The sequence below is a fragment of the Equus przewalskii genome, chromosome 22, assembly GCF_037783145.1.
Source record: "Equus przewalskii isolate Varuska chromosome 22, EquPr2, whole genome shotgun sequence".
Lineage (NCBI taxonomy): Eukaryota > Metazoa > Chordata > Mammalia > Perissodactyla > Equidae > Equus > Equus przewalskii.
This window is the reverse complement of record NC_091852.1, coordinates 46,817,827-46,836,129: the sequence shown is the minus strand read 5'-3', so window position 1 is coordinate 46,836,129 and position 18,303 is coordinate 46,817,827. Positions and strand designations below refer to the sequence as shown.

At 37.9% G+C, this 18,303-nt stretch overlaps 1 long non-coding RNA gene across 1 annotated transcript in view; it reads left to right on the top strand.

The window, feature by feature from the left end:
* The window catches only part of LOC139078623 (uncharacterized), a 224,837-nt gene extending 208,225 nt beyond the window's left edge, over positions 1 to 16,612 (top strand). Inside the window, exon 3 of the long non-coding RNA XR_011531643.1 lies at positions 13,435 to 16,612. This is a non-coding gene — a long non-coding RNA (uncharacterized lncRNA). The remainder of the gene's footprint in view (positions 1 to 13,434) is intronic.
* The last annotated feature ends 1,691 nt before the right edge of the window (positions 16,613 to 18,303 follow it).

Sequence of the window (18,303 nt, the reverse complement as noted above, 5' to 3'; positions counted from 1 at the left end):
TTAGAATAGACTTCTAATGTATGAAAACAGTGTAGTATTCACTGAAACCTAGTAAGTTTGATATATAATGCACTCAACTTCCTAACCTGGCTATCTTTAAAAGGTCTATGCCTATCAATCTACCTATCGATCTACTGGTCTATGCTAATTGATCTACTTGACTAACTTGAGTATCTATCTATCAACCATCTATCTATCATCTGTCAACTATCTATCTTTCTGTCATCTATCTGTCTATCTATCAATCCAACCATCCATCCATCCATTTATCTTCTTCTATCAATAGATTCTTCCCAACTGAATTAGAAAACTATATGAGGGCCCAACCTGGAATTACACCCAAAGCCAAACCCAAACACACACCTTCCAGGATTTTCCTTGAACCTTTGTAGTAGCTTTTCTTACTTTTTCTATCGCAGTGATAAATGAGGACTTCTTAGTGCCTCAATATTTTTTTTTTGCCGGAGTAGTCTTTTTCTCACCTCTCCTTATCTCCTCTGTCTTATGGGAGAGAAACTACTAATCTGAATGAGCAGAAATCCAGCTCCTTGCTGCCCATGCTCTCAGGTTGTCAGTTTGAGCAAAACAGTGTCATAAACTCATACTCGGCTCACTGTCTTTCACCCTCCCCCACGCCTGTTCTGGGTTTCACTAGTTATCTTTGTGCCTTAGGTCTAATTGCTGGTCTGTCTGTGCCTCAACTTGTTATTCTGCACAGACAACCAAAGGCTCAGGAGAATCCAAGATTCAATTTGGGGTGTCGGGTTTAGAAAGAGGTAAGAAGCCCTGCTTAGATTACTGGTGTAAAGCCATTATAACTTATCTTTACCAGATTCCTGTCTTGGGATAATGATAATTTGATTTAAAAAATAACTTGGTATTTTATTTTCAAAACTGACTATTGTTCCTCACTTATATCAACATTGACAATGTTGGGGAGAAGATAGTAACGGTTATAGCAGTGTTTGGATAGGCCTGCACCTCTCGGCAATTTTCTATCTCAATCTAATGAGATTGTGGCAATAATGCGGAAGGATGCCCATCATTCCATGGTAGTGGGCAGTAGGCATGGTAGCTGCATATGCTACTTCTGGACAGTAGGAAGTGAGAAGAATAGGTTTTTTTCTGTTTGTTTTTCTAATTGGAATCATAAAATCCTAGAGTTGGAAGAACAATTGTAGATTGCTACGATGGTTAGTTTTGTGTGTCAACTTGATGAGGCTGTGATGCCCAGTTATTCAATCAAATCCTAATCTAGGTGTTACTATGAAGGCACTTTGTAGATGTGGTGGACATCCACACTCAGTCAACTTTAAGTACAGGAGGTTATCCTCGATAACGTGGCTGGGCCTCATGCACTCAGTTGAAAGGCCTTAAGAGCAAAACTGAAGTTTCCCTGAAGAAGAAAAAAATCTGTCTCAAGACTGCAGCATCAGCTGTGCCTCTGCCTGAGTCTTTCCAGCCTCTTGGCCTGTGCTACAGATTTTGGACTTGCTAGCCCCCACAATCGGATAATCCAATTCCTTAAAATAAATGTTTCTGTTTGTCTGTCCATCCATCCATTCACTCATCTACCTAATCTGTCTATGGATCTACCTGTCTATGCCTATCAGTCTACTTGCCTATTATCTACATCGTCAACTTATCTATCGATTGACCTATCATCTATCTATCAATAGATTCTTCTCCTACTGGTTTGATTTCCTCTGGAGAACCCTGACATATTACTGTCTAGTCTGATTTCCTACCCAATGCAGAAATCTCTTTTACATATCTGGCTAAAGATCCTCTATTTTTTGAGCATTTTCATTTATGGAAAGCACTCTGCTTCTCAAGAGAACCTTTTGCCTTGTTGTATTAATTTAATTATTCCAATGTTCTATATTTTACATTTTATACGAAAATCATTACCCTAGCTTAATCTCTTATGATCTTTAACATTTATTTAAATAGACTTAGGGTTTCTTCTTCGTCATTGGATTTTGTAATGTCCATTGGAGAAATCAGCACAACTCTTATTACAGTATGCAATGTGTTAAAGTTCCTCATAAGTACACTTCCTGCCTAGTGTACAAGATTTTTGTGGATGGTGACTGTGAAGGATCATGCTGTATTCATATGATTATCCTTGTGCCTTTCTTAGATACTCAAAATCCATGTTGAATTTGGCGTCAATCTTGGGATCAGTGACATCTGCCTCACCGTGACTATTACCTGTTAGGCCTCTTTTACTTCTAAGGCATTGGCTATCAATCCTGGCTTCAAGTTAGAACACCTTTCAAAAGCCCAAACACCAGCTCAAACTATTGAAATGCATCTCTCTAGGATTGTGTCCAGGAGTGAGAGTTTTGAAGCGCTCCTCGGATGACTCTAGGGTGAGCAAAGGCTGCTCTGAAAGAACAGAGAACACCCTCCTCCTTTTCCCCACAAGACTACTTTACATTCTGAAGACGCGTTTCATACGTCTCTGTCTCTTTCCCAAAGAAAGAGTGTGTTTATAACGCTAATGATTATTATTGTTTTTCTAGAAACTGCACCATGCCGTGTGACTTCCTCTGGGGCTCATATGAACTGATCAGAACCTTCATTAAATGTGGCATTCTCAGCATGCAGCTTCTGTGAGCCTTTTGGAGATTATCAGCCTCTCCACTGAGATTCAGAATTGATGAGATAAAAGCTCTGTTTTTATGGAATCAGTTTTTGTTTAGCTGTTTTGCAAGCGATACTGACAGTATTTGCCATTGGCTGCTCTGCCCTATAACTGATTCCAAATTTACTGTTTAATAACCTTTGTTTTTGGATTGATTCCTCTTCTAAATGAATAACAGCCTGAGATTATAGAAAAAACATAGGCTTTGAAATCTGAACCACCATGGGTTGATTTCTGGTTCTTCTAAGTGGTGATTAATGAGGCGCTTAGCGAAGGCAGTGCTGGTTGGGAGAGATTTGTTTTCCTCATCTGTACAAGGGGGCAATGTAGCCATTTCTTACAGTAGAAGTGAAGATGATAAATAACATTTGTAAAGGATTTAACATAGAATCGGGTATTTGGAAGGTGTCCGTTAAATTGTATGCATCCTTATGGCATACATGGATTTAAAGTGGCCACACCTCTCTGTCTTGACCTCCAATGAATTATATGCTACAACAGTTTTATACCAATAACTGAAGCATTAGTAAGGTAAGTATTGATATTACTCAGCTGTGAAAGGTAGAGAGGTCTACACAGCATGGGCTGTAAGCATCTACTCTGTAGAACCCACCCAACACTTCCTGGCTGGTTCCAGCACAGAAACTCCTTTTGGTTATGTACCTACACAGACAGCGCTGATAAACCCAGCAGAGACTGGTGCTCAGCCTGCGTACTGAATGAGGTTGGTGCAACTCTAGTTGCGAGTATCATGTAAAGTAGGTCCCACTTGTTTCCCCACCTGCCACACTTCCAGATTACAATCAAAGTCTGTGACATCTCACAGCGTGGGTAAAGGGAGGATTTGGTACAAAGGATAATGAATTAAGCCAGAATCAGCAAGAAGCATAAGAAGGTACAGGCTCCCCACCACCTACTGTCTGACATTAAGGCATGGTGGGGACTAGGGCATTCTGTTGGATCCCCAAATTTTGGTTTATGTTCCCACAAAAGAATTCTTTATCCCCGTAAGTTTCATTTTCTTTTTAGGGGATAAGAATTAGAGTATAAAAAATATCAGCCTTGGGGCTGGTCCCATGGCCGAGTGGTTAAGTTTGCGAGCTCTGCTTCGGCGGCCCAGGGTTTCACCAGTTAGGATCCTGGGTGCGGACATGGGGAGGGGAGGAGGCAGGGAACGTGAGGGAGTTTTCTCTTTACTACTCGCCTCCCTCTGATTTAATTCCCAGTGGTGGCTTTGCTCGCTCTTTATTATGCTCATCTCCTGGTGTCCTCCCTTCAGATCTTTAGAAATTTGCTATCACTCCTCTCATACAGTGCCTCATGTGATGCTGGGCACATGGAAGGAGATAATAATAAGTGTTAGCTGAATGAGTGACAAATAAAGTCAATACCTCAGGGCCTGAGATGTGGGGTCTTTGTGTGGTGCACCACACCACTCCTGCCAGAGCATCTCTCCCTGTTGCAAATTAACACTTCTCAAGAATTTCAGCAGCTCCGTGTGCATAGCGCTTAGTGTGCCAGTGAAATATGGAAAAATATCATTCTCTCTTGCAATGAGACAGTTTCAGGTGCTCAGAATTGTGCTCTGCACTCAGCCAGTTTTCAAATATATTAAAAAATGATTCATGATGAGTTAGGCAAAGCACATTATGCAAATTATATACCTAAAATATAGTTTAACTCCAAAGACTCAATTCCTCTCACACTTTAAATATTAATCATTTGGTTCAAAAATCTGATTTTAGGTCAAAAAACCTGGAATTAAATCACTGATTTTCCAGTACCCAATTGTATCCTAATGCATTTCTGCTTTGCTGGAATTTTAAACGAGTAGTTGAGAAAAGATATTGAGTTATTGTATGGAATAGGATTTGGACTTTGTCATGACAGTTAATAAAATTTCCATTAAAGAGGAACTGAACTGAAATTTAATTGCTTGGTCAAAATTATAATTGTCCATTTAGAGTTTGAAATACTAAAATTAAATGATGATCGCATCCCATTTAAATTTTCATACCCAATTCTGTGGAAGGATAAAGCTTCAGAATTTTGTCACACCCTGCACGGATAAGTAACTCCTCTGCAGTGAAAGCATAACGGGGTTTTACGCTAAGTTTTACCAAACCCTTTTAACGAGATAGTCTCTACTCAGGGCATGAGAAGGGACTAAGCACATTTTGTTCTGGTGTATTCACACTCAACGAAATTTGCAAGATTTCGTATTTAAGTTATGGGTATGTTTTGTTTTATTGGAATACTATGAGGCAATCTCATGCACTTAGAAGGTCAAATAACTTGCAGAGCTATGAAAATCCCAGAACCTGAATTTATCATGAGTATTATTACTTTAACCCTAGAAAGAAATAAGAAAAAAAATAAGAATAGTAAAATGGCAGTTACTGTGATCTATTTTCAAAGGAAAAAAAGGCAAACTTTCTGAAGCATGAAGATTGCTTATAGACTCCTGTTATTTAGGCTCTCATGAAATAGGCAGCACAGTATCTCATATCACATTGCAAATCTGAGCAATGCACATGCCGTTAGTTGGTTTGTTCACATCTAAGAAATACAGTAGTTCCTCCTTATCCCCCAGGGATATGTTCCAAGACCCCCAGTGGATGCCTGAAACTTTGGATAGTACTGAACCCTATATAGACTACATTTTTTCCTATACATGCATACCGATGATAAAGTTTAATTTTATAAATTAGGCACAGAAAGAGATTAACCACAATAATAATAAAATAGAATAATTATAACAATGTACTGTAATAAAAGTTACCATAGATCTTAGCAACCTCAGCATACGATATTTTTTTCCTTATTTAGTTGGGAATTTTCAGCTTTACACTTAAAGGAAATACTTTATGGTTTCTCTTTGGCATATCTGAATTGCCAGCATCACTACTCTTGCACTTTGGGGTCATTATTGGGGAAAATAAGGGTTTCTTGAACACAAGCACACAACAGTCAATCTGATAACCAAGTTGGCTGGCTACTAAGTACCTAATGGATGGGTAGCAGATACAGCAAGGATCCGCAGGCCAAAGGGATGACTCACATCCCAGGGCAGATGGCTGGATGGTGGGAGATTGCATCACACTACCCAGAACGGTGTGCAATTTAAAACTTGTGAATTGTTTATTTCTAGAATTTTCCATTTAATATTTTTGGACCGAGGTGGGCCACGGCTAACTGAAACTGCAGAAAGCGACACCCTGGATAAGGTGGAGCTACTGTATAAGTAAATTAAAGAATTTTTTACTTTCACATAACTTGCAACTAGTAGATAAGTAAGTCCTGGAGAGCTAATGCACAGTATAGTGAATACAGACAACAATACTGTATTATAAACACCAAACTTGCCAAGAGACTAGATCTTAATTATTCCCACCACAAAAAAGAAATGATAATTACGTGATGTAATAAAGGGGCTAATTATCACTACAATGGCAAGCATATTACAATATATAAATGTATCAAATCAACATGTTGCACAACTTAATTTTAAAAAATGTTATGTGAAATATATTTCCAAAAATATAGACGTTGACAACCATTAAAAAATTAAGGAAAAAACATTTTTAAATGTAAGATGATTTCCTAGGAGTTTTAAAGGTAACATCACTTGATGCAGGGTACTTCTACTTGTAAACAAAACTTTAGCCCTTAAAGCAAGTGAAATTCATGTAACGTCTACTGATAGCCTTTATTCTGCAGTTCGTTCAAGTGTTTGTTTTAACATACCTAGAGTATTAAAACATATCTACAACTCATCATTTTGATAAAATTTCTTCCTATCTCTTTAAGTTTTTGAAAGAAAATTTATTACCCATTTAATTAGAAAACCCCCTTTCACTCTTCTACCATAAAGACATTTCCCTCTGCTCGGGAGAAAATGATTTTGACAGGGTTACCAGTGATCTCTGAACTGCTAAAATAAGTGGGTGTGTGAAGACCTTACCTTCCCTGACCTCTGCAGCTTTAGACATGGAAAGAGCTTTCATTTCTGAAACTGCCACCTCCTTTGACTTTCTGATGGCATTTTTTCCTGAGTTTTCTCTTCCTTCGGTGGCCACGAAAGTATATATTAAATTTACTACGTTGGAACTGAGCTCAACAAATTTGACCATACAAAACTTTGCTTTTCCTGTATTTTCTTCCTTAGTGAATGGTGTCACCGTACACAAAATCATAAGCGTCAGAAATCTGAAAGCTTGGAAATTGAAAAAACCAGCCTATGCTTAGCTTACCAGGAGGTACATCTAGGTGTAGAGTTTCACCCACCATGAAAAAGGGGCCGAGTTTTCTTCATGCAAAGGTAATTTCACTCATCAAGTCTGTGTACTACTGGACCAGACATAATGTAGTTTCTTCTCTGCACACATTTCTTTACTTCAGCCTATTGTCAACTGTGATACTACACATCAATTTATTTCCCTCTATTTTTATCCAGATCTAGGCAGGAAACAGATGCAAACTTAAATTGGGTAATTTGAGAAGAATTTAGAGGACTGTTTACAAAGATATGAGCAGAGTCTAGAAAAGCTATAGCTACAAAGGATGGTATCTATGGGGTGCCGTTGCCTTCTGTGGACCACAGAAGAAGCAGAGGAGGAATATAACTGAATCCAGAATTGAATTTCTTGTAGAGAGGGACACTCGGTTGAGAGTTTGATGGAAGGATGCAATTTGCCCACCATTCCCTCTCTCTTCCCAGGGATGGAGTCTGAATAAATACTCCAGCATGTCTTTCATCCCTCCTCCTGATCTTCTTCCAGTGCTACCATTTTGTGAAATCTAACCAGAAGTCATAGGACAAGGCAGCCCATTAGTGCAGGTTGACCTCAATGGGAAGGTCTAGGAGTAAAAAGGTACCAAGTGGCTCTAGGGGGCAGAGTGGAGATATCCAGAACACTCACCAAATCAATTATTCACTTATCAATCCAGGGTCTCAGCTCTTTCAGAAGTACAAAGGCAAATATCTTAGCATTCTGTCCAAGGATTTTGATGGTCTTATCCACATTTACTGCTACAGTCTTACCTCCTACTCCTATCTCACAAGTCTTTTCTTGAGTAGAGCATTATACTTGCAGATGTTTTTCCCATGTCATATGTCTCCATGTATACTTAGCATTAGAGAGAATTGCAAATTAAACCTCCATATATCCATTACATATTTGAGCAAATAATTAACATTTGCTTATCGGTTGTTTTTGCTGAATGAAGAATTTTTTTTTTAAAGATTTTATTTTTTTCCTTTTTTTCCCCAAAGCCCCCCAGTACATAGTTGTATATTCTTCGTTGTGGGTCCTTCTAGTTGTGGTATGTGGGACGCTGCCTCAGCGTGGTTTGATAAGCAGTGTCATGTCCGCGCCCAGGATTTGAACCAACGAAACACCTGGCCGCCTGCAGCAGAGTGCGCAAACTTAACCACTCGGCCACAGGGCCAGTCCCAACTGAATGAAGAATTTTGATGAAAGGTATAATTATCTTGATATTGCACCCATAAATTTATCATTGTGCATCTATAAAACCTGATACCATTATTTCACTCAGTTAAATTAATCCATCCTTAATATAATTTATCCTCGATCTATATTAAAATTTTCCCAGTAGTCTCCAAAACTTCATTTTCTAGATGGATATTTTAAAGTTAGTATCCAAACAAAGTTCATGCCTTGTACTTGGCTGTTAATTCACTTAGGTCTCTTTTCTCTAGAAGAGTCCATCTTCTTTCTTTTTTTATGCCTCTGACTTGTTGAACAAAATCAGCTCAATAGGCCTACAGAATATCAGATATTTTGGATTTACCTGATTGCTTCCTTGTAGTTTCATTTAACTTGTTCCTTTATTCTCTGCATTTTTCAAAAACATAAAATGACAAGTTTAATTTTATTCAAGTTAAATATTTTGGACATCCACTAAGACTATTTGCTTATTCTTAGAATTCCACTGCAAAGGCAGGATATATGCTTATTTTTTCCCTTTGTTACAAATTTTTAGAGGAAGATCCTGAGAGAGACTGATCCTTTTAAACTTATGATCACACTTCTGAATGGAGAATCCCACACTGCTGACAAGTGTATATATCCATACCTGTACCCTTGTTGAAAGCTGGACTTTTAAAATTATATAACGCGGCAACCCTGGAAATTAGATTCTCTCCCTATATACAGTTGTTTTTAGTGTTTTTATTGTTGTTGTTGCTTCTACTTGTTTATTTAGTGACTTTCCTTAACTAGTTCTATAGAGTCTGTATTCTGTCCTGTGAGGCCACTGAAATCTGCTCAATTATCTTAGTGATTATCTAATAATTGCAGAGAGATTCCCTTAGATGTTTGAACCCATGAGTCTCCTCAACCTAGTCAAGAAGCTCTGTGCACGTGTTCTGTATGTCTTTCGTGCTGAGGCAGACATTTGCCAACTCTAGCTTACTCTTCATTTCTTGCTAGTACAGAGCCTCTAGGTCAGGCACAGAGGCAGGTTTGGGTCTTTTACGGGCACTCACCCAGCCCTGGGCGTGCACACACACCTACATATTTTCATGGCCCTCTAATGTCTCAGGAATGTGTTCTAGGTTTCAAAGCCATCTAGTTACATCTCTTTCCCCAGCTGTTCCTTTATGTTTTTAGTCAGATTGTTGTTTGGCCCAAATGTTACCACCACCTTGGTAGCTGTTATGCCAAAGAATTGCCACTGATTGTTTTTTGACGACCTCCCCCTCCCAGAGAAAGGCTGTTTGTAGTGAGATGGTGAGCTCACTGGTAACTGAATGAGTTGTGAGTCAGGTCAAACAAAGATAAACCTTGTAAACAGGATTTTCCAGGGAACTGTGAAACAGGCCAAATGATGAAAATTATCTAGGAATTGGGTTTTGGAGGAGCTCTAAGTCCTTCTTCGGAGGCTGCTAGAGTGCTGGGCTTCATTGTGATCGTGGAGCTGTTGGTTTTCAAGGTCACCATGGTTCAGAGAGATTTGGATGGGATTAAAGAAATTCAAACACCACAAAGCTCACTGTTCTCATCAAGATGCAGCTGTTTTTCTTGAATAATCACTTTCTGGTGTCGCAAGGTTTTGTTTGATTCCCAGAGTTCATAAAAAGATGATTTTGACAATTTTTGCCAGTGTTCTTTTGCTTTTACGGAGAGGAAGATATTTGAGGGTCATTACTCAGTTTCTACTGACTTCATTCTTCCTTAATATATGTGTCTTCTTATTTTTCCATGTGACTCTTTTAAACTTTCTCAAACAAAATCATATCATTTCTCCCATCACTGTAGCTGATGTAATACTAAACTGATGAGTGGAATCCAGAGACCCAAACTCACCTGCGTATGTAATCACATTTCCACCCACCTCCTTTCTAACAGACGACGTGACCCCTCTCCTATTTAGAACTCCAGCCCATTCGCTTGTGCTGTAAACATCATCCCCTCTTTCATACTCTAGGGCTTCATTCTTTCAAATGTCCGCTACATTTTGAATTATCCTACTTTCCTTCTTTACCAAGTCACGAACAGAAATGTGCAACTACACTATAACATCTTCTCTATTAAGTTGCCCTACTACTCACTGTTTCTCTACTGTTCATTGAACTACTTCTCTGCTCACCTTTGTGCTTAAGGTTCACATGTGTGTTGTCCCTAACTCTCCCCATTTTCTTAACTCCAATTCCCTAGAAAGGAGCATTTCATGCAGAGCAAAAAGCTATGTCAGCATCTGGAGGCAAACACTGGGTCTGGGGCTGGAAGGTCTTAGGTGAAGAGATGCCAGCTGAAATAGCATCCAAGGCAGAGGCAGGAGGTACAGATTCATGTCTGCAAGGTCCAAATGCAATAACAAATTGTTTGAATATCCTTCATCCTTAATATCAATATCCTATCAATAAGCCCTTAATTATATGAAATAAAAAGAAGTGAAAGTGGCGTGGCAAGGCGAGCAGAGCCCCTGCAGTCTTGAGCATTTAATACAGAGAATCTCTGAGTATAAGGCAGCACCCTGTCCCAGCACTGTCCTGGCTCCAGGCTCAAACACTTTTTAAGTGGAATAACCCTTGGGCAGATCCAACAGTGGTGGCTAACAACTGAACCTCTCTTCCAAAACTTCTTACTAAAGTGCAATCACAGATCAATTCAACTCTTTCTAATACTTTTCACCTTAGCTGTGAGACATAAGAAAGAGCCTTTATTCTCCAGGAAAAATATGTTATATTATTATCCAATCATCACTCTTCATATATACACCATATGCAGTATACAGTGAAAGAAGACAGACTACATGGCGAAGCAAGAATATGGAACCTATATTTAAGCAAAATTTATGAAACAGAAACCAATTCAGAGAAGACTTGGCTATTAGATGGAGCAGACAACTTTACAATAGCTATTATAAATATGGTCAAAGCATTACAGGAACACACAGAGAAATAGGTGAACAAATATGGAAATGGAAACCACAAAACAAAAGCAATAGAAATTCTAGATCCGAAAAATGTAAAATAACTGAAATCTAAAACTTTGGAAGGTTTGACAGGAAAATGACCACCACAGAAGAGAGGATTAGTGTGAAGGCAGGTCAAACAAATGCCCAAAAATGAGACAAAAAAATGACTAAAAGAACTGAATTGAATCAGTGATCTATAGGGCAGTATCATCAGTCTAATGTATTTGTAATTTGAATTCCAGAAATTGAAGAGCGAATGGGGCAAAAATACGTCTGAAGAAATGTTGGCCAAAACCTACTCAATTTGATGAAAATCTTAATCCACAAATCTAAGCACCACAAATCACAAACAGAATGAATGTTCATAAATCCACACCTAGGTACAGCATCACTGAACTACAATAAACTAAAGATAAAGGAGTAGATTCTAAGACTCTTCAGGGTTAGTGGTTACATATTCTATACAAGCAAACAGCAAGAAGAACAACAATTGAATTTTCATCAAATATTGCAAGCCATAAGACAACAGAGTGATATCCATTATGAGAGATCTAACTGTGTCTTTGAGGAGTATATTAAGGCAAAGGGAAGGAAACGTTTCAAGCCTTGTTTAAAGATTTTAGGTGAGGTTGTGGACAATGTCACAGGAGGCAGAGCGCAAGAACAAGTGGAGGGTTGGGTCAGATACAAAGAGGCACAGAAACAGCAATGAGGTTGAGGACAAGCAAACAAAGCATGGAGTGTAAAGCACCCAAAATGTAGACTTACACATACATAGATGATTTTTGACAAAAGCACGAATATAATTCAATGGGGAAAGAAATCTTTTAAGCAAGTGGCACTTGACCAATTGAGTGTCTGTATGGAAGAAACTCAACCACAACTTATGCCTCACACTATACACAAAATTACCATACAAATACGAACTCAAGATTGATCACAGACCTTGATGTAAAAGCTAAATTTTAGGAGTGTATTGTTGCAACGCGAATGAGGCTTCAGATTTCTTAGAAAGAATGCAAAAAACATTGAACTGTGCTTCATCAAAATTAAAAACTTTTATTCATCAAAACACACAGAAAAGGAAAAGCAAACCACAGACTGGGTAAGCAGGTGCTCAGTACATTATTCATCAAAAGAATAACATTTGCATTACACAAAGAACTCTTCTAAGTCAATAACAAAAAGGACAGCAACTCAGTAAAAATGGGCAAAAGGCTTACACAGGCACTTCATAAAAGAGAATCTGCAAATCGTAATAAACATGGAGAAAGATTCTCAACAGTATCACTCATCAGAGAAAAGCATATTAAGCCACAATAAGATCCCACTACTCAATAAAATGTCTAATACTAAAAAGACTAATAAATCAAACAAAGAGGATGGGGAGCAGCTGTTTCCGGTGTATATTCCTGTACATATGCCATATATATAAAGGTACGAGCTCTGTGGAAAACCGTTTGCAGTCTCTTGTTAAATTAAACGTACATCTACCTTAGCATTTAACAATTCTGTTCCTAGCATTTACTCAAAACATATGAAAGCACAAAATGACATGCATAAAATGTTTATCACACTCTATTCATTGTAGCAAAAAACTGGAAACTTCCATGTGTCTATAAACTAGAGAATAAATAAACAGACAATCATATAATCATTGAAAGACATTCTATTCAGCAATTGAAAGGAACAAATAGAAAGGAACCCATACATGCAGCAACTTAGATGAATTACAAAAAAAATCTGCTTCGCCCCTCCTCCTTGATTAGCTTTCCTTCTTGAAGCAAAAGAATTAGGTAAGCGGATTGATTGCCTTGTATTTTATTGTAAAATTTTCTACATGTCTTTCTGTCAAGTGTATTTGCTACTGAGTACTCTTCTGCCATGTTGAATTATAAATGCAGGACATGCAAACTGCCTGTTACTACAGAAAACAAAAACAAAGCAAAAAACTCGTTTTAATTGCATTGCTTGGTGATCAGGAAGTGACGTTTTAATCATTTTACCTGTGAATGATAATCTGATTGTTTTATAGGCAGTTTGTTTTGACTACATTTTAGGAAAATACTTAGAGGTTTGAGGCAGTTATATAATGCAATATATATTTTTTTCTTTAACACTCCAAGTTAGTGTTTTCTGGAAGAACGTTTAATTTTTATAAGCAGTTTGCTAATATTAAGCAGGAGATGGGTGTATTTGGTTCCCTCTTCATTTGTCCTTATCTGATCCCATGAAGTGTCTCTTTGAAGTCTCTGTGAGAGGGACATGCACAGGAGATAATGCCATAGAAATCCAAGTAACATTTTTTTTTTTAAACATATATCTGTCTTTTCCCTCAGATACCAAAGCAGAGATTTCTTCTGACCTGGCGCATGTAAACATAGGATTTCCTTCCACCTTTCCTAACTACACAGTCTCTGGCTTGTGCCATTTAGTAGTTTGCAATATGAGCCTCGAGATAAGAAGTTTCAAGAAGACAAGCTGACCTGGCTGCCTCCATAAGTGAGAGCTGGCCTTAGACCCATGACTGTTCCAGCAGCCCAAGGGAAGAAGAGCAGGAAAGAACTACTCTGATTTTCTGATTCTCCACCTCTCGTTATGCATGGCTACCTTGACCAAGATAGTTCACCAAGATAAACTACACAACGGATGATGCTATACGATGCTACAGCAGACAATGGGATGCCAATATGCGTATAACACAAATCCAACTTTATATGAGGGATCCCCATTTCCACAGAGAAGCTAAACAAACAAAAACCTGATTGCCTCTTTTTCATTTTTAACATACATTTTAAAGTGCTACCAAATGTAGTAAATATGTCAGAGAAATGAGTTTTAAAATATCTTCTTCCCGATTTCAAGGAAGACTTTTTTGAAAATTTCATAAGGTTCTCTGGCCTGCTATGCTTTCTATGTTGACTGATTTTTCTATGATCCCATAAACCTTCAGTTGACATGTGAACCATAGTCTCAAATTCATCAACACAGTCACTGGGGAAGCTGGCCAAGTGTCTTTTGTGGCTGGAGTCTCTGTCACACATCATCGTGCTGCCTTTTGTTAAATGGAGAAATGCGTCTCATAGAAAATGCTTCAATGCCACACAGAATAGTAGAAAAAACTACATTTATAAATACTCAGGTGTCTCATGTTTCCTTTAAGATTGTTTAAAATCATTTTTGTTTGTTACTTTAATATATTTTTTAAGTACAAGCTCAAATACCATCATTTCCTTTGCAAGTGTCATAATTTTTCCTTAATGACAGCTTAATCAAGTTTTAAATTATCCTCTAAACCTACACTCTTCCTTCTTTCCTCAAAAGGTAGAAACAAAGCTAATTTTCTGAAATGTTTGAGCAAGATAGAAACATAAAAAAAATTTCCAGGAGTCTTATTTTATAAAAACTAAAAAAATCCTAACCCTGAGAATATATTTGATGAAGAAAAAGATGGTAAAAAATGGAGTGAGAGCATTATTTCATTGTGTGTGTATTTGTGTGTATTTGGAAGTAAACAGATGTTGCCAATCCTATAATTATCACTATTCCTTAAAAATAGCTCATTTGCAATATTTTTGTTCCTAACTCAGATATTTTCAGAGGAAAGATCAAATGGAACAGAAAAAAATCATTTTGAAATTTGTATCTGATCCTGATCCACTTAATCTTCAGCTCAGCCGCCGGGCAGCACTTTTCTGTTAAACTTGGTTCTCATTCGGAACATACTTCCCGTCAGACAACAAGAAAAGCTTTCTAAACCCAGACTCCTGTGAGGTCCTCTTGTTTTCAGGAAGTCAGAGAACCAGTGGGATATGCTTGTTTGATTTAGGATGGAGTGGTGATTTTTGTTGCTGCACTTATTCACATTGTGTTTATTTTCTGGAAAACAGAAGTCCTTAAATCATTCTGTGAAATTCATAATGGTTTCAGATAAGCTCCATAGAGGCCTTTATTTCAAACAGCTTAATGTTGGGTAAATAAAAATGCCCTCTTCTTCATATAGAATCATTTCACAATGTTTTTCTAGCAACACTGAAGAATTTGTGGGGATCCGTATAACCTCTCTGGGCCACTATCCCTGCTGCAAATCATTCTGATCTGCAAAACAGCTGGAGTTTCAGGCTGCAGTCAACTGCCCGGGAACAGAATGCAGTAAGCAGAGGGTCCCGAGGCTAAAGATGAGCCGCACATGCAGACCTATCAGAACAAAAGCGACCTTCTGACCCGAGTGGGGACGAAGCCCATAACCAGCTTTCGAGCTCTGTTAAATGATCCACGTTGCAAAATAGTTGATCAAAGTACTGAAAAACAAGAAAATCAATATTTTAACCAAAGTTCTCCTTGAGACCACACTGGTATCCTTTCTATGACATAAGCCACTGCATCTGGACTCTAGGGTCTCAGTTTACTGTTAGTGACAGGAAGGGGTACAGTTAAATTCTGCTCCTAAAAGTCCTTGTCTTTTTGCCCCTGTGATTATGAGCATATTTCTTTTCCAGCTGAGTTCACAAAGGATTTAAATGAAAAGTAGTGGTGCCATGTTACACCTGTGTGGTCTTCACAATAGCTCAAGATGAGCAGAGCTTTTTCCACTTCAGCAAAGGGAGAACTGTGTGTTTTTTAAGTATCTGACTTTTAAGCAATGTACTTCATTGATGTCCTTGAATTGATACTTTCAGTTCTTTGTTAAAAACATGGGGGCATATATAAGAGAGAAGCTCATCAGTCCAACAGCTCCTACAAATGTGATGCTTTCCGATTTTGGATAGAAAATGTCTGTCTTGGACTTTTGTTTTTTTCATGCCCACTGTGGGTTATTTGTACCATTCCTAGAAATATCATCTCACTTGGCAGCTTCTCATTAAATGAGGGAGTGAATTTGTCAGTGTTCTCATAGAGAGCTCTATTTATATTTATCAGGACTTGCTTTTACATGTTATGAGCTCCCTGCTGTCCCGGGAAGGGCATGGAGAGCTGTCAGTCCTCTGTGCTTCTTGCCTGTTCAATTCAAACGGCTGAGAAATGGTGTAGGCTCAGCCTATACACCAAGCTTTGCAGAGCAGTCTATCTCTTTTCCAAGGGTCAAATCATGCTGATGTGTTTTTTTTTCAAGTTGTGTTTTATTACTAGCTGAAAACTAATGGAATATAAACAGAAAAAAGAAATTTATTTGTCATTATGAGATGAATTTTCATATGAAGACCATTGTTAACTATGTTTTCATATTTAATCTCTATGCATTTATTTGTCTTGGGAAAATTCAGTACTAATTGCTTTTTGGCTTAAGGAAAGGAAATTTCATAGTATTGAGATTCAGTGCATGTTTGCTAGTTTTGCTCATGACCCCCGCTTTACTATTTGTTACACATTCCACTAATCAACTGTGACAAAGTTGCAGCCAATTTCAAGCTGTCACAAGTATTTGAGACAACTATGAAATTATACTTTGTTATCTCTCTCTGAGTTATGATATCAAAAGTCAGCTTTTAATAAAATCTTCTCTTATAAAAGTTCCACAAATACATTGAACAATAGACTATGTGTTCTCTAGGGCTTATAGAATATCCAATAAAGTGCTTTAAAATACTTAAAAATAACAGGTTCTTTAGCATCGAGGAATAAGTTCCTCATAATCTCAGCTCCTCTTTCCCATTTACTGGTTCGCTAGTTGTGTCACTCAGTAGGTGTGTGTGATGTTATTAATTTGTCTGATGAGTTTACTGGATGTGGCAATATGAACACTGTTAAGAAATATTTACCACCCTTCAGGAGTTTACTGTGTTATGTAGTCTAAAGTCCTCTTGAATTTATTCTCAACCTTCATAACCTCCTTGAATTAATTTCTGTGTCAAGGGAGAAGACGCTAGGAAGGGTATGGATAGATGTCTAATAAAGGAGACACAATATTGTGGGAAAAGTAAGGGTGTTGGAGTCAGAAGGACTGGATTTCTGAGCCCGACTCAGCCCTGCAATTAGTGACCTAGAATCTTTAGATGACAGTGTCTTCAACTTGCACAATGAGAAGAGACTTCTTACTTACTAGAAGATTTAAAAGTGATATAAAAGGTCAAAACAACATTTGGCATGTATTTTGCCTTTAGTAAAATTAGTGGAAATCATAACTGGATACCGTCATTCCTACACACTTCTAAAGAGAAACCAGGAACTGCCTCTCAGCAAACTTTTCAGCTATTTTTACCCCCTTTTCTATTGTCCCAGTGGCCGTTGGATTAACGCCCAACGGGGCTGATTTATGAGGTCCTTTTCCTTTTTGTTAGTTTTCATGTAGACTAAAAGAGAGCAACAGAAAAATGAAATTATCAGGAAAGGAGAAAAAAATGGAGTTTCGTAAAGCATAGGGACTCTGTACCATTTATTGCTGTGATTGAAAGCCAGAACAGCGTCTGGCACATAGTCAGCTCACAATAAAGCTTTGTTAAATTGAAAACAGACAAAAATTCCTGATGCTTCTACTTTAATAGATAGTGGCCAGAAAAAAAACAAATGCTTTCTTCAGTTTTTGGACAATGGAAAAACTTCAGGAATCTTAATTGATGAGCAAGTGCCAAACTGCTCTGGAGGACTGCTATCCATTCTGCTGTTTTTGAATGCGCAGGCAGGAAACCAGGATGCAGAGAAATGTTGTTTAACTGGAAGAGAAAGACACTGCACCCGTCTCAAAGTTGACACGCTTCCCATAACGCTCACTATAGTGAGAGGCAATTATTTTGAGCCAATCTTATGGAAAATGCAGTGTCGTGTTGCTAAAATACATAAAATGCAATAACACATAAATACAATAATACAAACATATAATAATGAAAACAATACCTAACATTTCTGGAGTTAATCCATGGCTATGTGTTAGGCACTTCTCAATATGTTTACATGTATAATATTATGTATCCTCCTGAGTCTTGTAATAAAGTATGTATACTATTATTTTCAGTTAAAGATGAGGAAACCAAAGCACCTGGAGGTTTGGTGATTTGCCCAAAGTGATGTAGCTATTACAGAGGAGCACTGGGATTCGAACCCAGGCTGTCTGACTCCAGGGTCTGTAACTCTAATCGTTACGCTGCAAAAGGTGAAAGCAGTAGAATGTTCTTGTGTTTGTCTTATAAGTTTGCATCTAATTCTAAAAAAGGCAATAAGAAAATTGACAAATATCCTTATTAGTAGTTGATCCAAATTAATTTTAACTACTC